The following is a 20,446-nucleotide window of genomic DNA, read 5'->3' on the forward strand; positions in this document are numbered from 1 at the left end:
GCTAGGCCAGCTATGCCATTGTGTCTTTAGATAGGGTAATTGAATCCATGTGTCTTTAATACAACCTCCCAAAAGGCTCCCCTATAAACAACGGTCCCCTAATCTTACAACTACTTCAAGCAGCAAAACTCCCAACACAAGCAGGAATCATATACTGTAGGAGTCATCAATCCACCAATGAATGATCCCATCTCACAGGGAAACAATAAAGCCGACAGCAAAGCAAAATAAGCGGCCATGCTCCCACCTCCAGCCACACAAATGTTGCTGTTCCCCCTATAACACCTCTCTATAACCCCCTTGAAACATAAGAATGGCTTCAACAGGGAGCCACACTCACTAGGGACTGGCTTCTTCTCAAGGGACTATACATTCTCCCCAGGTCACAGGCCACACACATCCTCATGGATATACACAATACCCTTCACATAGGGCATGAACCCCTACTCCACCTCCTATGACCCATATTTTACTGTCCCAAAATGCCCACACTACTCCAACAAATAAACCCCATTTGCTAAGTCACATCCCCACAGGGAGCACTGCACCCCAAATCATTTCCCACCCATCAAGCCCACGGCTGTTTACCAGGAGAAAACTGTCAAACATAGTATCAGCCACTCCCATATTGGATATTAATCCAGGCGTACCCCACTATACTTCCTCTTTCGCAGGACTGACCATGCTCAAACCCACCCGCATCCCAGAGGAATAAATGCATGACTCCTGCCTGTTGTTGTTATGTGCCATGGAGTCAGTTCCGACTCACAGTGACCCTGTACAGGGTTTCCGAGGCTGTAAATCTTTACGGGAGCCGAAAGCCTCATCATTCTCCCATGGAACAGCTGGTAGTTTAGAGCTACTATCCTTGCGGTTCGCAGCCCTATTTGTAACCACTACGCTACCAGAGCTCCTTTGACTCCTGGCACAGTCAACTGCTTTTCCTGCTTCCTCAACCAGGTGGGCCAGGACCTCCAGTGGGTCTTTCCAAAGACTAACACCCTGACTCTATCCTATTCTGGATCAAAGACCTAGTTCTCCAGGGCACTCTCTCTCTGATTTCTCACCAGACGAAATCTCTCTGCTGACAATCTTCCTCCTCTGCTAGCTAGCCCTACCTCCACATACTCCCTTAGACATACCTCCATGTTAACTTGCCACCTGGCCTTCCTCGCCCCTTTCAGGGCACTACTGTCCTTGCAGTAGGCCTCTTCTGTCTCACCCCGAGTGGCCTTGCCATTCTCGAATAATCTTTATGTTACTTTTTCTCCTCATAGTGGGATTTATCATCATCCCAGTATGCTCTCCGTATAAAACCTCATGCTGGGCTTGTTTGTCCTATAGTGACCTGGGGTACTCAGCCATTCCCGCCGACCCCATCCCTAAATCATATCCTAATACAAACACCATACAGTACACAGGACCTCTCCTCATGGAGATTGGCCTCAGTAATGACACCAACCTCACCTGCATTCATAACCACAACATCACTAATTTTTCCTCCCACTCCCTTCCAAACTCCTGGTGCACTGACATAACAAAGGTAAAAGAATTAAAGGACAGAATTCGGACTAGACAATCAGAAGCAGCAAACTAGGGTTGAACCCTAATGTCCTCCTGGTGGCCTTGACTCCTCCCCTTCCTACATCCATTAACTATAATTCTCCTGATACTGTTATTTGGCCCCTACCTGTTTCGTTGTCTTCAAAATTTTCTTCAGGAACGCATGAGGGCCTTCACAAACTCGAATTCCTCATGGCCGGATACCATCCACTGTCAAGCAACAGGACCAGCCAGCCAGAAGAACACGCCAGATACATAGTTCCCTCCTCTTCACCCCCTTCTAGCAGGAAGCAACTCCAGATGATATGACCTCCACCCCTGTACCCATAACAACAAAAGGGTGGAATGATAGAATCCCTCATCCACATGCATAATAAAATGGCTGCTTGCCTTGCTTTCTCTCTCCCTACTGGAACTTCCTCTCTCCCTACCGGCACGTCATCCCTAGTCAACCTATCACCTACCTCCACTAATCTCAACCCTGCCCCTCTTCAACCAGTATAAACATCCTTCCCCTGGAAATACCTCTCCCTTGCCTTCCAACCTTCAATAAAGCCTTACACCTGGGTGTCTGTGTTCAGGCTCTTTCCATCTCACAGAGAAAACCGAGGGCTACAGTTCATGGGAGAGAGATGAGGGCCAGCTGTTCTGTGGGATAGCGATGAGGCTTTCTGCTCCTATGGGGTTTGCAGCCTCAGAGGCCCTGTACAGGGTCGTTTTGAGTTGGAACTGTCTCCACAGCACTTAACCACCACCACCACCAAGGTCATTAATGGAGTCCTGGTGTGGTGCTGTGGGTTAATGTGCTGGACTGCAAAGTTGGTTTGAACTTCAAGGTTAGCAGTTGAAGCTCACCAGCTGCTCCTTGGAAACCCTATACAGGGTTGTTATGAGATGTAACCGACTTCACAGCACTTAACAACAAGAACAATGCACTCTAAGTGTCTTCCATCCTCGGGGATCATCTCCTAGCACTACTTAGTTGTGATTCACAGGGTTTTCAGTGGTTAATTTTTGGAAGTAGATTTCTAGGCTTTACTGAAACCTGTCCACTGTGGGTAATGCTGCTAGTATATGAAATACTGGTGGCACAACTCCCGGCATAATAGTAACCTGCAAACCACTACAGCACAACCAGTTGAAAGACAGGTGTTAGGAGAACACAAATTGCACTGGTTTACAGCTCTCTGTCAATGATTAACCATCAGCTCTTAGAGGTATTGGTTATGGGCGTTCTTTAGAAATGAAACTGTTTTATATTGCTCTTCTGACCCAGGAGACTTGTGTCTTTTGCCACCATGTGTGCATATTTGTTACTTTAAAAGTAGAGTAAAATCACAGACATTTCATAATTCTTGACAGTGAGTCATACAATCAAGATAAGAAATAAAGAATAAAAGAGAAATTTAAAGATGATGAGCTTCGTTTTGTTCTTGTTGAATTTGAAGTTGTTGAGGCAAATCTCTAAATTTCAGGAGAGAGGTCTGGACTAGAGATTCTTATTTGTAAGTTATTAGAATCTACAAAGCAGTTAATATCTTGTAGATAAAAACTGAATATTGGAGAATACCAATATTTAAGTGGTGGTGGTGGTTATGTGCCCTGGAATTGGTTCCAACTCATAGCAATCTGTATAGGGTTTCCAAGACTGTAAATCTTTACGGGAGCAGAAAACCTCATCTTTCTCCCATGGGACCACTGGTAATTTTGAACTGCTGACCATGAGATTAGCAGCCCAATTCATAACCACTATGCTACCAACAACAACAACAACAACAGGACTAATAAAGGAGCTCTGGTAGTGTAGTGGTTACAAATCGGGCTGTAAACCGGAAGGTCAGCAGTTTGAAACTACCAGCTGCTCTGTGGGAGAAAGATGAGGCTTTCTGCTCCCGTAAAGATTTACAGCTTCAGAAACCCTGTTCAGGGTCGCTATGAATCGGAAGTGACTCAAAGGCACTTAACAAAAACAAAATCTTTACAGAAGCAGACCACAGGGCCTTTCTTCTACAACACTAGTTGTTGTTAAGTGCAGTCGAATCAGTTCTGACCCATAGTGACCCTGTATAGGGTTCTCAAGGAGTGGCTGGTTAGCTTAAAGCACAGACCTTGTGGTTCAAACTGACTTTGCAGTCTAGCACATTAACCCACAGTGCCACACCAGAACTCCACAGCACTAGTGGACACGTTTCAACCAACAACCTTTAGGGTAATAGTCCAACACAGTAGATTTTGCCATGCTGGAACCTCTGTGAGAACTGCAGAAAATTTAAAACGAGGCAGTGGCTTTGATGATCCCCCAAGGAATGTAGGTATCTTACACTGCAGAAAACACACAGGTTGTAGAGCCTGGGCATTTCTATCCCAGCTGTAACCTTTCAAGGCTCATTTCCCTCACTTGAAAAATGGAGATAATAGTAATCCTTACTTCTAGAGGTGATGAGACAGGGTGAGGTGACAGTTAAGAGTGCCTCCTAGAGGTCCTGACACACACAGAACTAGGGATGGGCAGCAAAGACTGACATTTTCATTAAATAGAATCCTAGTTAATTTTTAAATTCATGCTATGTGAGTTTCCTAAAACAAGCCCATTTCAAATCCCTTTCTGACTGCAAACCACTCAGGAAACTTCTAGTGATATTCTGGCACTTTCTTCTCAACAGGATAGAACTATTAGCAAGATCTACCTAAAGATGAATATTTTGAAGGAACAGAAACCTCTGGTGAATGACGGACCAGGCAATTGATTCAACTGGGTCCCAAAGATGGTCCAGGTGTGGATAAGAGGCTCAGATTCAGAGCAGGCTGAGACATCTTGGAAAACAGACATTCACACACTAACAATACAGCTTTCCGCTCTAACAGGACCAGGTCTCTGATATAGCTCTCATCAAATTTTTTTATAACTATTTATAAAATATAGCTAAGTTTGTGGATTGCCCCGGCTCCTAGTTCTTTACTTTCTGCCTTCTTATCGACTTATTTTTTTCTCTCATGACCCTAGCAGCTGAATATTGATTTCCGATAGAATTGTCATTCTTAGATGAATCAGAAGATAGGAAACTCACAGCAGCCAATTTTATCATCTCCAACAAATTGTTAAAGGAGACAAGTATTGCCTATAGTGAGTTTTGGACTAGCTTGTAGATTTATTTCTCTTACAAAGAATTGTCCTGATTCCTATTTCTATAGAGAATTAGGAATTGGATGAGATAAATAATATTATACATGCATCTATTTTTCTTTCTTTCAGTGAAATAGAAGCAGCAATACCTTTAACTATATGAAACCCTACAAAGTAAAGAATTACTAATAATTGTATCTTCATTGTTCTAAGGAAGTTCAATAGTACGAAAACTATGCATGTCTTCACTAGGAACCAGAGAGAAAACATACAAAAGGCATAATAAACAGATGAAGAAAGGAAACTGGTAATTGACATCTCTGGCTAGGGAATATGACAATCACCGAAAAGGCTAAAAGCTTTACCCAGAGTCAACAAATGCCATGTTCTAAGGAGAGGCGTCTTAGGGGACAGATCTGTTAACCATCAGTGGGCATGTTTCATCTTACCGCTCATTGCAGGCAAGTTAAAGGAGGCTTTGTGTACCTGCCTTCCAACAGAAATGGGAACAGAGGTACAGGAAAGCCGGTCCTGCCCTCAGGCCCCAGGACAAATACACATACAGTAAATGTATCAAGAGACACCCACACCACAATCTTCAAACAATTTCCTTCAGGCTGCATTTCAGTCTTGTTAAATAAAAGGATGATTCGACTACAGGTCAGAAAGAAGGGAAGGAGAAACTTCTTTCTTTTTTGTTCTGTTTGTGTTTATGATAGATTTTTCTGTGGAGCAAAGTCAGATCAGCCGATAGCCTTTGTAAAAGCTAGTGGCCCTTTTCTAAGCAGGATAGTGTGCAGAAAAGTAAATTTAAAATGAGTGTGGCACCTAAGTCCCTTCACAGCACGCCTATTTTACACGGTGCCTTTTAGTGTCATCCAAAGAATTAAACATCTGCTCCATGCTTTTATGTGTTGCTATAAAAGGCCGCCAGCTCTCTCCAGCTGTATTCATAGGGGCAAAGAGGAAAGACAGTGGGAATTTTTCTGGTGCCAAGGCAGACACGACTGAGTCAGGTTTTCAGTGACGATATGCAGTTCTAATCATCACACTGCGGGAAAAATGCTACTAAAGTTGCAAAGGTACAGCAGAGGGCAGACGGAAAGACTCAGTGTTTCCAGAAAGCCAGCCATATGTTGACCTCACTCTCCTGTTGCAAATCAGTGGTAGTAAAGACCCCAACAAGGGGAACCTCCCAGAGCCTTTGCTTACAAATCTCAGCATGGGGCAGAAATGGTCTTTCCTGAGCTCCTGAATGTTTAGGGGAAATTTTTTTAACATCTGGTTCTAAAGCCTATTCAGACTAACCCATGTGTCAGTCAAAATCCAATCCTTCTGCTGCACCAAAACAAAACAACAATGCTTTTGATCCCTGCATTCTTATACCAGAATGTGAGAAGATATTTACCAAACTAGACAAAGCAGAGAACCAAGACAGCAGCACAGTAAACGCCGTAAAATTCTATTATACTTTTAACACACCAAAAAGTGTTTACTAACAGAGTCCTTGAGTCAATTTTGTTGTTTTATTGCTTTTCTTGTTTCCAGGGTAGACCACCAGTTCATGTTGCACGAATTAGACAAGAAAAAAAAAAGGGGGGGGGGCGGGGCTTCAAGTGGGGCATACCATGAAGTCAACGTGAATGAATTCAATTCACCTTGGCTGTGCAACAATACTGAAAAGGTGTACTCAGTCACAGAGTCTTTTTTGATTGTTTCTGACTGAGTAATTTGAGTAGCGTTTCTTCATAATGGTGCCTTTTTCACCCAGCAGGCACTTTTGAATCCCACCTGTAAATCAGGGATGTCTACAGGGATTTGTTTGTCTTTTCCCTCCCTGGTTCTTTTATCTCTACCTTTTTTTGCAGCTATTTGTGAAAATAAAATAGTCCTTCTAATTCTTTTATGTGAAAGAAGATTGGGTTGTTATGCCAAGAGAGTGGTGCATTATTTTTGAGCAACAATTTGCTCCCTGAAACTCAATCTCTTAAAGATACTGATTCTATTGTGTGCTTTAGAAATAAAAATGCCCATCTTAAACTCTTAATCTATAAAATACAAACTTGGTGTTCTAAATTAGGGCTTAGCATTTATTTCATGTTCTTACCCTAGATAGATGCATGTTATGAACACAGATGAATTAGGCCAACTGTAGTCTTTAATTTCCTGTCAAAAACTGAAAATTATCTCCTTAGGGTAAACATGAAGTATGAAATTGTTAATAATATAAATGTGTATTATTAAATTTTCCTGCAGTATCAGTCTGCATTGAAATTAATTCATGAGTAAATTGAAAATTAAAATCTGTGTCTTGAGTAAATTTAAAATTAAAGGTACTAAATGCTTTTTTTGTCAATGACAGACTCAAGCTATTTAAAAGCATTGTGAGTACATACTTGTTCAACTTTCTGGAATTTAACATCAAAATAATGGAAGAAAAACTTAAATGTCCAACTCAACTGAATTAGTTAATAAATTGTGATATATATATATATATATATATATATATATATATATATATATACATATACACATGATGGAGTCCTGGTGTGGCACTGTGGGTTAATGTACCTTACTGCAAAGTCACTTTGAACGGCAAGGTTGTTGGTGGTTCAAGCTCACCAGTCACTCCTCAGAAACCCTAAACAGGGTTGCTGTGGGTCGGAACTGACTCAACAGCACTTCACAACAACAACATATATATATATGATACTATCTGTGGTGCTGTAGAATCAGCACTGGATGCTAACTGCCAGGTTGATGGTTCAAATCTACCAGCCACTCCTTGGAAACCCTATACAGGATCGCTATGAGTTGAACCGACTCAACAGCACTTAACAACAACAATACCAACAGCAGCCACGAAAATGATAAGAAAAAGGTTCAATGATAGAAAAATAATAACACAAACAAGAGACTAGTAAAAATTGCACAGAAGCAGGCACAATACCTTGTTTCCATTTAATATGTATATTTGTATGAGTGTATGTGTTTTTAGGATAAAAGTTTAAAATGATTTATTAGAATTATTGTTGTTAGTGCCATTGAGTTGATTCTGACTCATAGCGATCCTGTATAGGGTTTCCAAGAAGAGACTGGTGGGTTTGAACTGCTGACCTTATGTGGTACTATAGGATAAGAACTGGACTGCAAAGTCTGTGTGAACACCAGGGTCGATGGCTCAAACTCACCAGCCACTCCTTGGAAACCCTATTCAGGTCACTATGAATTGAAGCTGACTCCACAGCACTTAACAACATTAGAATTGTAGTAGCTACTGCAGTTCAGTGATCAGATTATGAAAGCTTTTTGTTTGTTCTTTGCTAGTCAAGCCTCATTTGCATCCACAAATTTTACAAAGAACAGGCTAAATAAAAAACAAGTTGTTTCAATTGTTGTCATTGTTAAGTGCTGTCCAGTCTGTTACCACTCATAACAACCCTATACAGGGTTTCCAAGGAGTGGCTGGTAGGTTTGAACAATTTGACCTAGAGATTCAAACTGACCTGGAGGTCCAGTGCTTTATCCTACAGCACCACACCAGGACTCTATTTTTTCAATAGTAATTGCTTTTGCAACTGAGGTAAGGAGAATCCTCCAACACCAGCACCGGGTCCTTTCAGAGGCAATATACTTCTTGGTCGTGGTGAGGCATTGTGGGCTAAGACACTGGACCACAAGGTTGGTGGTTCAAACTCATCAGCCACTCCTCAGAAACCCTATACAGGGTTTCTACGAGTCAGAATTGACTCAATAGCACTTAACAACAATAGCAACATACTTCTGGGTCAGCTAAGTCATTAACTATAACAAAACCACAAGCAATTAGAAATTAGTTAAACTGTGTGATAAGCCAAGATATGGTAAGATATGTGTGCTGAGTTGAAAATTGGCTGCATTATTTTTGGGACAATTTGATGGCTGTAGAGCCAATGTGCCTCTCATTTTCGCTGTTTGCTGTTATGCTACCCCAAGAGTGCTTTCTGGGCTCTGGGCTCCAGATGTAGCAAACAAATGGTTCCATGAGCGTATCGTGCTCTCTGAACTCCATAGAACTGTTGGGGTGAATCACTTGGTTTTCCTTAACCTTATAGCAATAGTTTGTCACTATTCACAATAATATTTTGTTAATGTTATATATTTTCAAGGCATGATGTAAATTGTTTATCGAAGAAGTTTTAAAGTAAGTGCTCAGTGTCTGATGGATGTATAAATGACTTCTCAAAATGTCAATTCTAAAGAAAGAAATGCATTTACAAAGCATGCTTTGCAAGACAAAGGAAAACAGAAAAGTTGCATGAAAGTAAAAGAAATAAAAGATAACTCAAGCACAAAATTGGGATGCCATAATATCCCATACACTTCTTAAAAATGAGCCATAACATATATTTAAGTTTCCTAGCATCCATGATGGAGTCCTTGTATGGCTCTGTGGGTTAATGCACTGGACTTCAAAGTTATTTGAATCACAAGGTAGGCGGTTCAAGCTCACCAGGTGCTCCTCGGAAACCCTATACAGGATATCTATGGGTTGGAATTGACTTGATGGCACTTATCAACAACAACAGTAGCCATGATGGGACTCTTGGTATATTGCTGTAGGATCAGCATTGGACTGCAAGCCACAAGATCAGCAGTTCAGACCCACCAGCTGCTCCTCAGAAACCTTACACAAGGTGGCTGTGAGTTGGAACTGACTAGACGGTACTTAATAACAACAGTAGTTATGATTTGTCCTGATGTGCCACAGTAGGATAAGCACTGGATGCCCAAACTCACCAGCCGCTCCTCGGATACCTCATACAGGGTCGCTATGAGTCAGAACTAACTTAATGTCACATAACAACAACAACAACAGTAGTCATGATAAAAACATAATCATTCTGTAACTCATAATACTCTAAAAACAAATTATAAGCACAGCAGAAACCTAGGTCAGAGACAATTATTCCCATGACTCCTCAATAAGGACAAAAGTGTGATGTTCACGACATCCTAAAATACAACGCTCCTTACCGTACAGGCATGCTTTATGGGGCTGTTTCTTACAATGGGTCATCATGTAGGCTGATAGTAATGGACCCCATTCCCACCCCAATCTACAGACAATATAAGCAGTTCAGTTAGAGAATGGAAACACAAGCAGTGGTTCAAGTTCACTGCTTAGTGATCTCCTTGTTCTTGGTGGTGGTGTGACATGGAGTTGGTTCCGACTCATAGTGACCCTGTGCAGGGTTTCCGAGGCTGTAAATATTTACAGAAGCAGAAAGTCTCATAGTTCTCCCATGGAACAGCCAGTAGTTTTGAATTGTTGACCTTGAGATTAGCAGCCCGACTCACAACCAATATGTTACCAGAGTTTTTTTTCCATATATAGGCTACATGAACTGCATCTCTTTTAAAAATGCTCCATGACCAATTCTGTCTTCTATTAATTAGAAGTACAGTGATGCAATGAACTTGATATGATATTTTCTAATTCCAAGTGGAAGCAGCCCTAGTAGCACAGTGGTTAAAGCCACAGATGCTAACTGAAAGTCAGCAGTTTGAAGTCATCAGCTAGCTGCTCTGTAGGAAAATAGATGTGGCAGTCGGCTTCCGTGAAGATTACAGACTTGGCCATGGAGGCTGGATACTCTTGCCCTGAGATAATCTTTAAGCCTTAAAACAAAATTTCAAATAGTCCCTAAAATCACCTTAAAACCAAACAGCAGTTTAGCTTAACTAGTTTAAAAAAATAAAAAAAAAAAAGTGCTTTTAATTTACTTTTATCTTAGAATATAGGATTTCTGAGGAGCGGCTGGTGAGTTTGAACCACTGACCCAGTGCTTATCCTAAGGTGCCATACCAGAACTGCATTATGGCTGCTGTTGTTATTAAGTACCGTTGAGTCGGATCTGACTCATAGCGATCCTACATAGGGTTTCAGAGGAGCAGTTGGTGGGTTTGAACTGCTGACCTTGTGGTTTGCAGTCCACTGTTGATTGTACAGCACCACACCAGGAGTCCCATCATGGCTACTAGGAAACTTAAATAAAAGTTACGGCTAATTTTTAACAAGTGTATGGGATATTATAGCATCCCAATTTTGTACTCACGCTACCTTCTATTAGTCTATATTTTTCTTCTACCCTACTTTTCTTCTTACTTGCAAAACACATTTTGTAAATGCATTTCTTCCTTTAGAGTCAACGTTTTGAGAAACTGTGGAATGACATCAAGAACATCATTCAGGAAGAAAGTAAAAGTCATTAAAAAGTAGGAAAGAAAGAGAAAAAATAAAATGGATGTCAGAAGCAACTCTGAAAACTGCTCTTTACTGCAAGAAATTTCAAAAGGAAGCTTGAAAAGACAATATCAAGTATTATAATGAAATGTTCAAAGACTTAACAGTTAGAAAACCAAAAGGGAAGAGCACGCTGAAAGTACCAAAGAAAAAATTTCAAGCCTTGACTTGCAATATTGAAAGATTCTATCAGAGTCCTGGTGTGGCACTGTGTCTTAATGAGCAGGACTGCCAAGTCAGTTTGAACCACAAAGTCAGTGGTTCAAGCTCACCTGCTACTCCTTGGAAACTCTATACAGGGTTTAGGGTTTGTGGGTTGGAACTGACTCAATGACACTTAAAAACAACAACAACAATGGGCAAATATTGAAGGATGCAGAAAACATCAAAAGAAGATGGAAGGGATACACAGAGTCACTGTACCCTAAACAAATGATCACTGTTCAACCATTTTAAGGGATAGGATATGATCAAGAACAGAGAGGGCTGAAGGAAGAAGTCCAAGCTGCATAGAAGGCATTGGCAAAAAACAAGTCTCCAGGAATTGACAGTTTTGATGCAGTTAATTTAAAAATGGCTACAATAGTACAACAGTAAAGGACTGTCTGAAATTCAAGTCAGATTCAGAAGAGTATGTGGAACTAAGAATATCATAACTGATATCAGATGGATCTTGGCTGAAAGCAAAGAATACCAGAAAGATGTTTACCTGTGCATTATTGGCTATGTAGATCATGACAAGCTAGGGAGATAACATTGTGAAGAATAGGCATTCCAGAATGCTTCATTGAGGAACCTGTACATATACCAAGAGGCAGTTTCCAGAACTGAACAAGGGGATAGTAAATGATTTAAAATTAGGAAAGATTTGTGCCAGGTTTTTATCCATTCACCATACGTATTCAAACTGTTAGCCGAGGAAATTATCTACAAAGCTAGAGTATATGGAGAAAAACTTGGCATTAGGATTGGAGAAAGACTCATCAACAACCTATGATATGTAGATGATATGACTTTGTTTACTGAAAATAAAGAGGATTTAAGGTACTCATTGATGAAAATCAAAGGCCACAGCCTACAGTATGGATTGCACCCTTGATGTAAAAACAATCCAACAAAAAATCCACACAACTGGATCAATACATCATGAAAAACTTAAAGAAGATTGAAGTTGTCAGACTTCAGTTTGTACAAGTGTGTGAAATTAATGATATCGTTCAATGATTTCTACATTCCATTGACTCTCCTTTCTATGGAATGGACAAAATATGGATTTCTTCTAATCTGTTGGCCAGGTAGTTGTCTTTTCAATTTTTTGTCACAGATGAATGAGTGCCTCCAGTGCTGCATTAGTTTGTTGAAAGGTTTCAGTTTGCATTCTGCCTGCCCTTTGAAATTTCCTGTACAGCTCTTTTACTTACATATTTCCGGCATTCACTTTAACTTCTCTATGCCAAAGAGCAATTTTCAGAGTTACTTCTGATATGCATTTTGTTTCTGTTTCTTACCTTTTCCTTTCTTCCTGAATGAAGTTCATTAATATCATCCCACAGCTCTTCTGGTCTTTGGTAACTAGTGTCTAATGCATTGAATTTGTCCTTGAGATGATCTCTAAATTCAGTTGGTATATACTCAAGGTCATATTTTGGGTCTTGTGGATTTGTTTTTACTTTCGTCAGTTCAGCCTGAACTTTCATATGAACAACTGATGGTCTGTTCCATAGTCATACTCTGGCTTTGTTTTTGATGATGCTATTGAGCCTTTCTACCATCTTTTATCACAAATGTAATTTGAATCCTGTGTCTTCTACACAATGAGGTCCATGAGTATAATTACCTTTCATGTTATTTAAAATGGTATCTTCTTCAAAACTGTATCATGCAATCTCAAGCATCATTTCTGTCACCAGTGCCTTCCTCTTTCTTTCTAACTTTAACACTACAATTGCCAGTAATTACCAATGCATCTTGATTTTATCTTTAATCAATTTCAGACTGAAGAAATTGATAGAATTCTTCAATTTTTCGTCATTGGCTTGAGTGGTTGATGTTTAAATTTGAATACCCATCATATTAATTGGTCTTCCTTATAGTCATATGGATGTTATCCTATCATAGACAACACTGTACTTCAAGATAGACCATGAAATTCTGTTTTTGATGATGAATGTGATGCCATTCCTCTACAATTTGTCATTCCCAGCATAGTAAACCATATGGTTTTCCCATTAAAAATGGCCAGTACTTTCAAATGACTAATGCCTAAGATATTGATCTTTATGCATTCCATTTCACCTTTGAAATGTTGTTGGGCAGTTCTATCCATTCCTATAGGGTTACTACATGTCAGAGTCAACTCGACAGCAATGGATCTGCTTTTTGGTTTTACACCAAGTGAAGGTTGCTATTTAACTATAGTTTAAATATAGATCCATCTATTTCAACAATCAGTGTAGTAAATAAAAGGTTAATATTCTTTTCATTTATTCATTTAGCAGTCATCCAGCTAATTAAAAATCATTCAATAAGAGACTTCTGGCAAGATGGCAGACTAGGCAGACAATCTACCCAGACCCTCTACAAAAAAGACACAAGAAACCAGATTAAATAGATACACTAATCCGGGAACACTGTACTTCAAAGGAAAGTAAAGAAATGGATCAAATGCCAACTACAAGAATACACTGAACGAAACACCAATGAGGAAGACAGAGTGGTGAATTGTCAGCTGGCCAGACTCAGTAGGAGTGTTGTGAAATTTTGTAAGCAGCGTTTTGATCAGGACAGCAGCCTGATAATTGGTTCTACTTCCCGGACTATAGCAGCACTCATACCTATAGCTGGGAACCAGGAATGTACAATCAAAGGAGCAATTATTGGTCTCTCCCTGTCTAAAGCAAAAAAAAAAGGGAAAAACAATCAAAGAAGCATGGGAACAATTAGTCCAAATGACTAATGGACAGTGTGAACCTCAGCCTCTATGATCCTGAGACCTAAAGACCTAGATGATTTCCATCTATCTCTAAGTGACTGTGACTGCTCTGAAAGAAATCACATGAGAAGGTCCTAGATAAAGTGGTGGGAAATGTGGATCAAAAGTCAATACCATAGGAAAAGACTAGGCTTTGTGGTCAGGTAAAGACTGGTGGAACTGCGGACCCTAGGGTCCTTAGTTACTCTTCAGGCCTGGAACTGAACTCACCCCTTTCACTCACTTTTCAGCCATATAATAGACAGATGTATAAGGTCAACAAAAACATTAGGGTGCTATGCAATCCTTAGAATAAGCAACCACTTGAGATCAAAAGGACAACACTAGCCTAACAACAAAGTTCAGAAGGCAGGAAGGGCCAGGGAAGGAGCAATAGACAAGGGACACCCATGGAGTAAGTAGTTTGAGGTATGTTATATTTTGGGGATTGTAATCAATGACATTAAACAAAAGGTGAATGAATTGCTAAATGAAAAACTGATTTGGTTTGTAAATCATCATTCAAGTCACAAAAAGTAAAAGAAAAAAAAAAAATCAACAAATACTTTTTGAATATTAGGAGTCCTGGTGTGGCACCTACTAGACTGCTAACTGCAAGGTCAGTGGTTCAAACCCACCAGCCACTCCTTGGAAACCTTGTATAGGGTTACTATACAAGGTCCTGAACAACAACAACAACAACAACAAAAACAGCGGCAGGCCCCAGAAATTAACAATCAATAGCAGGGTTTTCCAGCTTTGGCACTATTAACATTTGGGCTAACTAGTCCTTTGCTGTAGAGGCTGTCTTGTGCAGTGTAGGATGCTTAGCATCATCCCTCACATTTATTTACTATGTGCCAGTAGCAATCTTACAAGCAAAAATTTCTTCAGACATTGTCATATATCCCCTGCCGAGAGACTGGTCTAGTGAGATGTTAACATAAGAAAGTGTGATTAATCGGTTATGAGAGAGGAAGTATGGGGTGCTGAGAAAACATCAAGAAGAGGGATTATTCCATTTTGGTGCCACAGAAAGGCTTCCCAGAAGAAGTTAAGCACAAATGGAGAACAAATTGGACCAAACTCAAAATACAAGTTGAATCTACTCTAACCCGTCCCGTGGTCCATTCACTACCTTGACTTTGATGCAAAAAAAGCACTTGAAAATAAATAAACAAATGCAAGGGCAAGCCAAAGAATACCTTTGAAAACAAAGGAGTTTCCTATTGTTCATCCTAAAATAAAACAATCACAAAATGTACCTCTAGTAATGAATTGAGTTGAATTTAAGTCCATAGCTGTTAGCTGTAAGTCAGTGAAATGTCCTAGAATTGAACTGTAGGGAGTCATTAAGCATTCATTGTTAAGTCAGTTCCAACTCATAGTGACCCTGTATAGGGTTTCCAAGGAAAGGCTGGTAGACTTGATCACTGACCTTTCAGTTAGCAGTCCAATGTTTATCCTACAGCACCATTCCAGGACTCCAAAAATTCATTAATAAAGGTAAATTTTAATTTTAACAAGTTGCATGGAAATAATTAGAACTCTTTTTTTTACAAAACGATCATAATGATTATGATCAAATAATCAAATGAAATAACTAACTTGGCGTCATTGAGAAAGTCACTTAACTGTTGATTTTGCTGCCATAAAATCAAGAATTTGGACTGCATGACATTCTAAAGATCTTGGCAAATTAAAAAATTTGTGAATTTACGTTTGAATTCAATTTTTAAATTATAGATTATTTACATAACATTTCTAAAAGCAAACTTTTGTTATTAGAGAGCAGATACTTTGATGGTATTGGTTTTAAAGGATTACAGTGTTTAAAATATTGAAAAAGAAAATACAGATTCTAATACTTCTTTTCTTATTTTTCTTGCTTACTTGTCCAACCAGTACTTCAACCAAAGTAAGTGTGAAAAGGACCAAACTCATGTATTTTAATATGATTGTAGTATTTTCATCATGATGCTCATTTTCAGATGACAAAATAGAGGCTCCAAAAGATTAAATGTTTCCAAGGTCACAGATCTAATAATTAGTCAAATCAAGAGTCAAAGCCAGATCTTCTAACTATAAACCAGAGGTGTTGGTAGATCAGAAACAGCAAATATTCCAGAACTTGAAACACTCAGGGGAAAAATGTTTTGGAAGGATATGGTAAGACACTAGGAAATAACATGGTAACACTAAGTGTAGATCCCAAAGGTAGGTGAGTGTGAAAAAAAACTGTTTACCTACCCCTACCCTATACTTGGAGTCCTGGTGTGGCACTGTGGGTTAATGCACCAGACTGTAAAGCCATTTGAACTGCAAGGTCAGCAGTTCAAGCTCACCAGTCGACCCTATACAAGGTTGCTATGGGTCAGAATTGACTTGACAGCACTTAACAACAACAACAACCCTATATTTACAGACAGGAGCACTGGTAGCATAGTGGTTATGAGTCAGGCTGCTAATCTAAGGTCAGCAGTTCAAAACTACCAGCAATTCTGTGGGAGAAAGATGAGGCTTTCTGCTCCCATAAAGAGTTACAGCCTCGGAAAGCCTATACAGGGTTGCTATGCATTGGAAATGACTCCACCGCACATAATGGCCACCCTCATACTTCAGGAACATCTCCTGCAACTTTATTTTTAAAGGGCAATGATAACAAACCACTTTTCTTGAGTGTCTAGGATAAGTTGCTATTGTTAGGTACCCTTGAATGAATCTATTTTCAACTCACAATGATCTCATGTGACAGAGAAGAGCCTCCCCATTGGGTCTTCTAGGCTGTAACCTCTATGGGAAAGATGACCAGGTCTTTCTCCTGTGGAGCCTCTAAGGTTAGGTTAGCAGTCAAGTACTTAACCCTTGTGCTACCAGGGCTTCCTTATATTCAGCATCTCTAATCCTTATCAACATTAAACTTTGGCAGCACAATGGTTAAAAACTTGGCTGTTAACTGAAAGTTTAGCATCCTGGTGTAGCGCTGTGGGATAAAGCACGGGACCACAAGGTCAGTTTGAACCACGAGGTCTATGGTTCAAACTCACCAGCTGCTCCTTGGAAGCCCTCTACAGGGTCATTATGAGTTGTAACTGACTTGATGGCACTTACCAACAACAACTGAAAAGTCTGTAGTTTAAACCCACCAGTAGCTCTATAGGACTTGACCTGGAGATCTGTTCCTGTAAAGCTTATAGACTAGGAAACCCTATGAGGCAGTTCTCTGTCACACTGGGCCACTATTAGCTGGAATGGACTCCAAGACACATAACAACAAGAAGTCTTACCATAGAGTGTCTGGGTGGTGCAAAGATTGAATGTGTTCAGCTGCTAATCACAGAGTTTGAATCTACTCCATGGCGCATTCGTAGAAAGGCCTAGCGATCTAGTTCTGAAAATTCAGCCGCTGAGACCCTACAAACCCTACATACTCTGACATGTATGGGGTCTTCAAAATCAACCAGACAATTGGAACTGGTAATGCTTACAACAGTGCTGTAGAGCAGGCTTTCCTAAACTTTAATGTATGAATCACCTTGTTGTGGTTGTTGTGAAGTGCCTTTGAGTCGGTTCTGATCCATAGCGACCCTGTATAGGGTTTCCAAGAAGCAGTTGGTGAGCTTGAACAGCCAACCTTGCAGTTCAAATTGCTTTGTAGTTTGGCACATTAATCCACAGCACCACACCATGAATCACCTAAGGATAATATTTTAATGCAGATTCTAATTCAGTAGGGACCAGCTGCTCCTTGGAAACCCTACACAGGGTTGCTATGAGTCAGAATCAGCTCAATGGTGCTTAACAACAACAACAACAACAACAACAACAAGGAGTCTTGGGGGAGTCTAGGTGTGGTGCTATAGTATAAGCACTGGACTGCTAACCACAAAATCATCAGTTCAAACCCACCAGCTGCTCCTTAGAAACCTATACAGGATCTATATCAGTCACAACAGACTGGATAGCATATAACAAAATAACAGGAGTCTTGGTTGCTCAAATGGTAAAGTGCTTGACAACTATTGAAAGGGTTGGCAGTTCAGGTACAAATGCTGGTGTACAGCCCCACTCCAGAGATGCTAATGTACTCCTTATCGTTATGATCCTGTGGCCAAATGAAAAGTGCACACACTTCAGAGTCCACCTGAACTGGATTAAAAATGTGTCTTCATTATTTTCCAAGTATAGGAAAGGGTCTTGAGCAAATTATCTAACTTCTCTCAGCTTTAGTTTCCCCCATCTGCAGTATGAGGATAGTAATAAATACCTGGTGACTTCATGTGTGTCAAAGCACAACTGAGCTCCACAGGGTTTTCAATGGCTGATATTTTTGGAAGTAGATCAGAAAGCCTTTCTTTCAGAGGTGCTTCTAGATGGATTCAAACTCCTAACTTTTCCATTAGCAGCAAAGCCCATGAACTCTTTGCAACAGCCAGGATTTCCATGGGAGGTACTGTACTGATGTCTGAACAAAAGTATCTACAGAAAGAAAGTATTACAGACATTCAAAAAGTGCTAGCTATTGTCATAATGTTGATATGATGATGTTCATGTAACAGATGAGAAGCTCAGACACAGAGCGGCTAAATCACTTATGTGAGTCCATTGACTTAGTAAGATTTGGACTCAGATCTAACTCCAAACCCAAACTCATTTACTGCACCAGAGTTTGTATACCAAGCTTTAGACACTTCAAATGTATTTTAAGAATCACCAAATCACCTTTTCCTCTACCCCGGCTTTAATTCTACCAGCCTCCTCCTCACAAGACTTCATTCCCAGCTTCTTTCCTGCACCCTTCCCCAGCAGTCTTTCTGATTTGTTCCCAGAACTCTCCAGGACACTTCTGGTTCTTCTGCCCTTGGCTACCTATGACAAAGTTTCTCTCCCTTGCCCAGTTTATCTGCCCAGTGCAAAGGCCAAGCTGACCCCTGGCCAAAAAGAGGAAGGGAGCTTTAACACAAAGAAAAACAAAATATAAAGAAGACAAGCAACATCGAATTTTGAAGATTTCAACAATTTTTTTTTTTTTTGGTCTTTTTCTAATAGGCCCTACCTTTTACCATTTTGTCATTGTCTTTTACCATTCCTGGATCCCATTGTGAAACTCTAATTTTTTAATGAATTCCTGAGAGAATGTCTATGATAGCTGTAAACTATCTCGCAGAGAAGAATCAAAATGGCATTACTGATCTATTGTATTCTAATACACATGGGAAGAATATGAACTATATTATGGGAGTAACACAATCCCATAAAATACATGACAAGAAAAGCCACAAACTTACATTACTACTGCTCTGGCTGAAAATATATTTTGTGAGGGATTGAGACACTTCAAAATGTTGGGAAAATTCATAAACTAAATAAGCAAATTGTTTTAGCATTTCTGTTCCAAGCAATAACATTCAATGGCTGCATGGAGATTATTTTCAATAGAGATTTTATGGGAAAACTAGAACTGGAAATAAAAGGGATATTCTAGCCATAAACATGATGTATCTCTTGTTGCACATGTTGGTGATGACATTGAATGAGATCTCCAAGCAAAATAAGAATTATGATGTGTGGTGTCAGTATAATAAAATAAGACTTTTTCCTCTCAAAGGTCAATTCTTGAGCTTCATAAAGATGTACAGAATTTCATAGCCTGAAAACTATGTTAAAGGAACACTGAGAACCAGATGGCAAAAGAGTTTTTGAAAAAGAAAATAGAGCCTTATGTTCTACTTTAATTCATTGCAGCACAAATCAATACTTTAAACTAGCTATTGCCTTTAATAGTTTGTTGGGCTTTTTCTTCTTCTTCTTCTTAATGTTCATAGATCTGAATTCTTGTGAAGAATGTGTCTATACAGAAAAACCACATGGAGAGCTGAGCTGTCATCTTAAATAGCCAACATCAATCATACTGTTTCCTCAGTAGACACAAATTTATAAGGCTATTCACATGTTTTAATCAACCATTTTTCTATTCTATACTGATACAGAAAGCATAATAGAAGATAGAAAAAATATAGATATTCTGGAATAGAAAAGTTGGTTGAACTGAAACAAGATATCTCTTTAGCAAGCAGAGGACCCTGGTTAAACTTGGGCTTTACAGGCATACAGCCTAATTTAAAATTGTATTTCTGTCACTTACAAGTTATATGGCCTAAGCAAATTATCTCATTTTTTTAAAGCCTCAGTTTTCTCACCTGTAAAATAGGGAAATAGTCATTACCCCCTCCCTGCTTCCCATTGGGCTGTTGTGGTCATTAAACAGTATAAAAGATATGACAACTTATATTGGGATGTTGGGGGTGGGTGAGGGGAGGGAGGGGAAGGTGGAGCACAGGGCAGGGATTAGACACAGCAAAGTTTGGGTGATAGGGAGGGGGCAATATACAAGTAGGGAGAGGGGAATGGAAGAACAAAGCAGATGGGAGAACAATCAGACAGGTCTCAATGGGCTAAGTGAGACAGAGGTAAATAATGATATATGCACAACTTGAGAACA

Source organism: Chrysochloris asiatica, unplaced genomic scaffold, assembly GCF_000296735.1.
Source record: "Chrysochloris asiatica unplaced genomic scaffold, ChrAsi1.0 scaffold00036, whole genome shotgun sequence".
In the NCBI taxonomy this organism is placed as follows: domain Eukaryota; kingdom Metazoa; phylum Chordata; class Mammalia; order Afrosoricida; family Chrysochloridae; genus Chrysochloris; species Chrysochloris asiatica.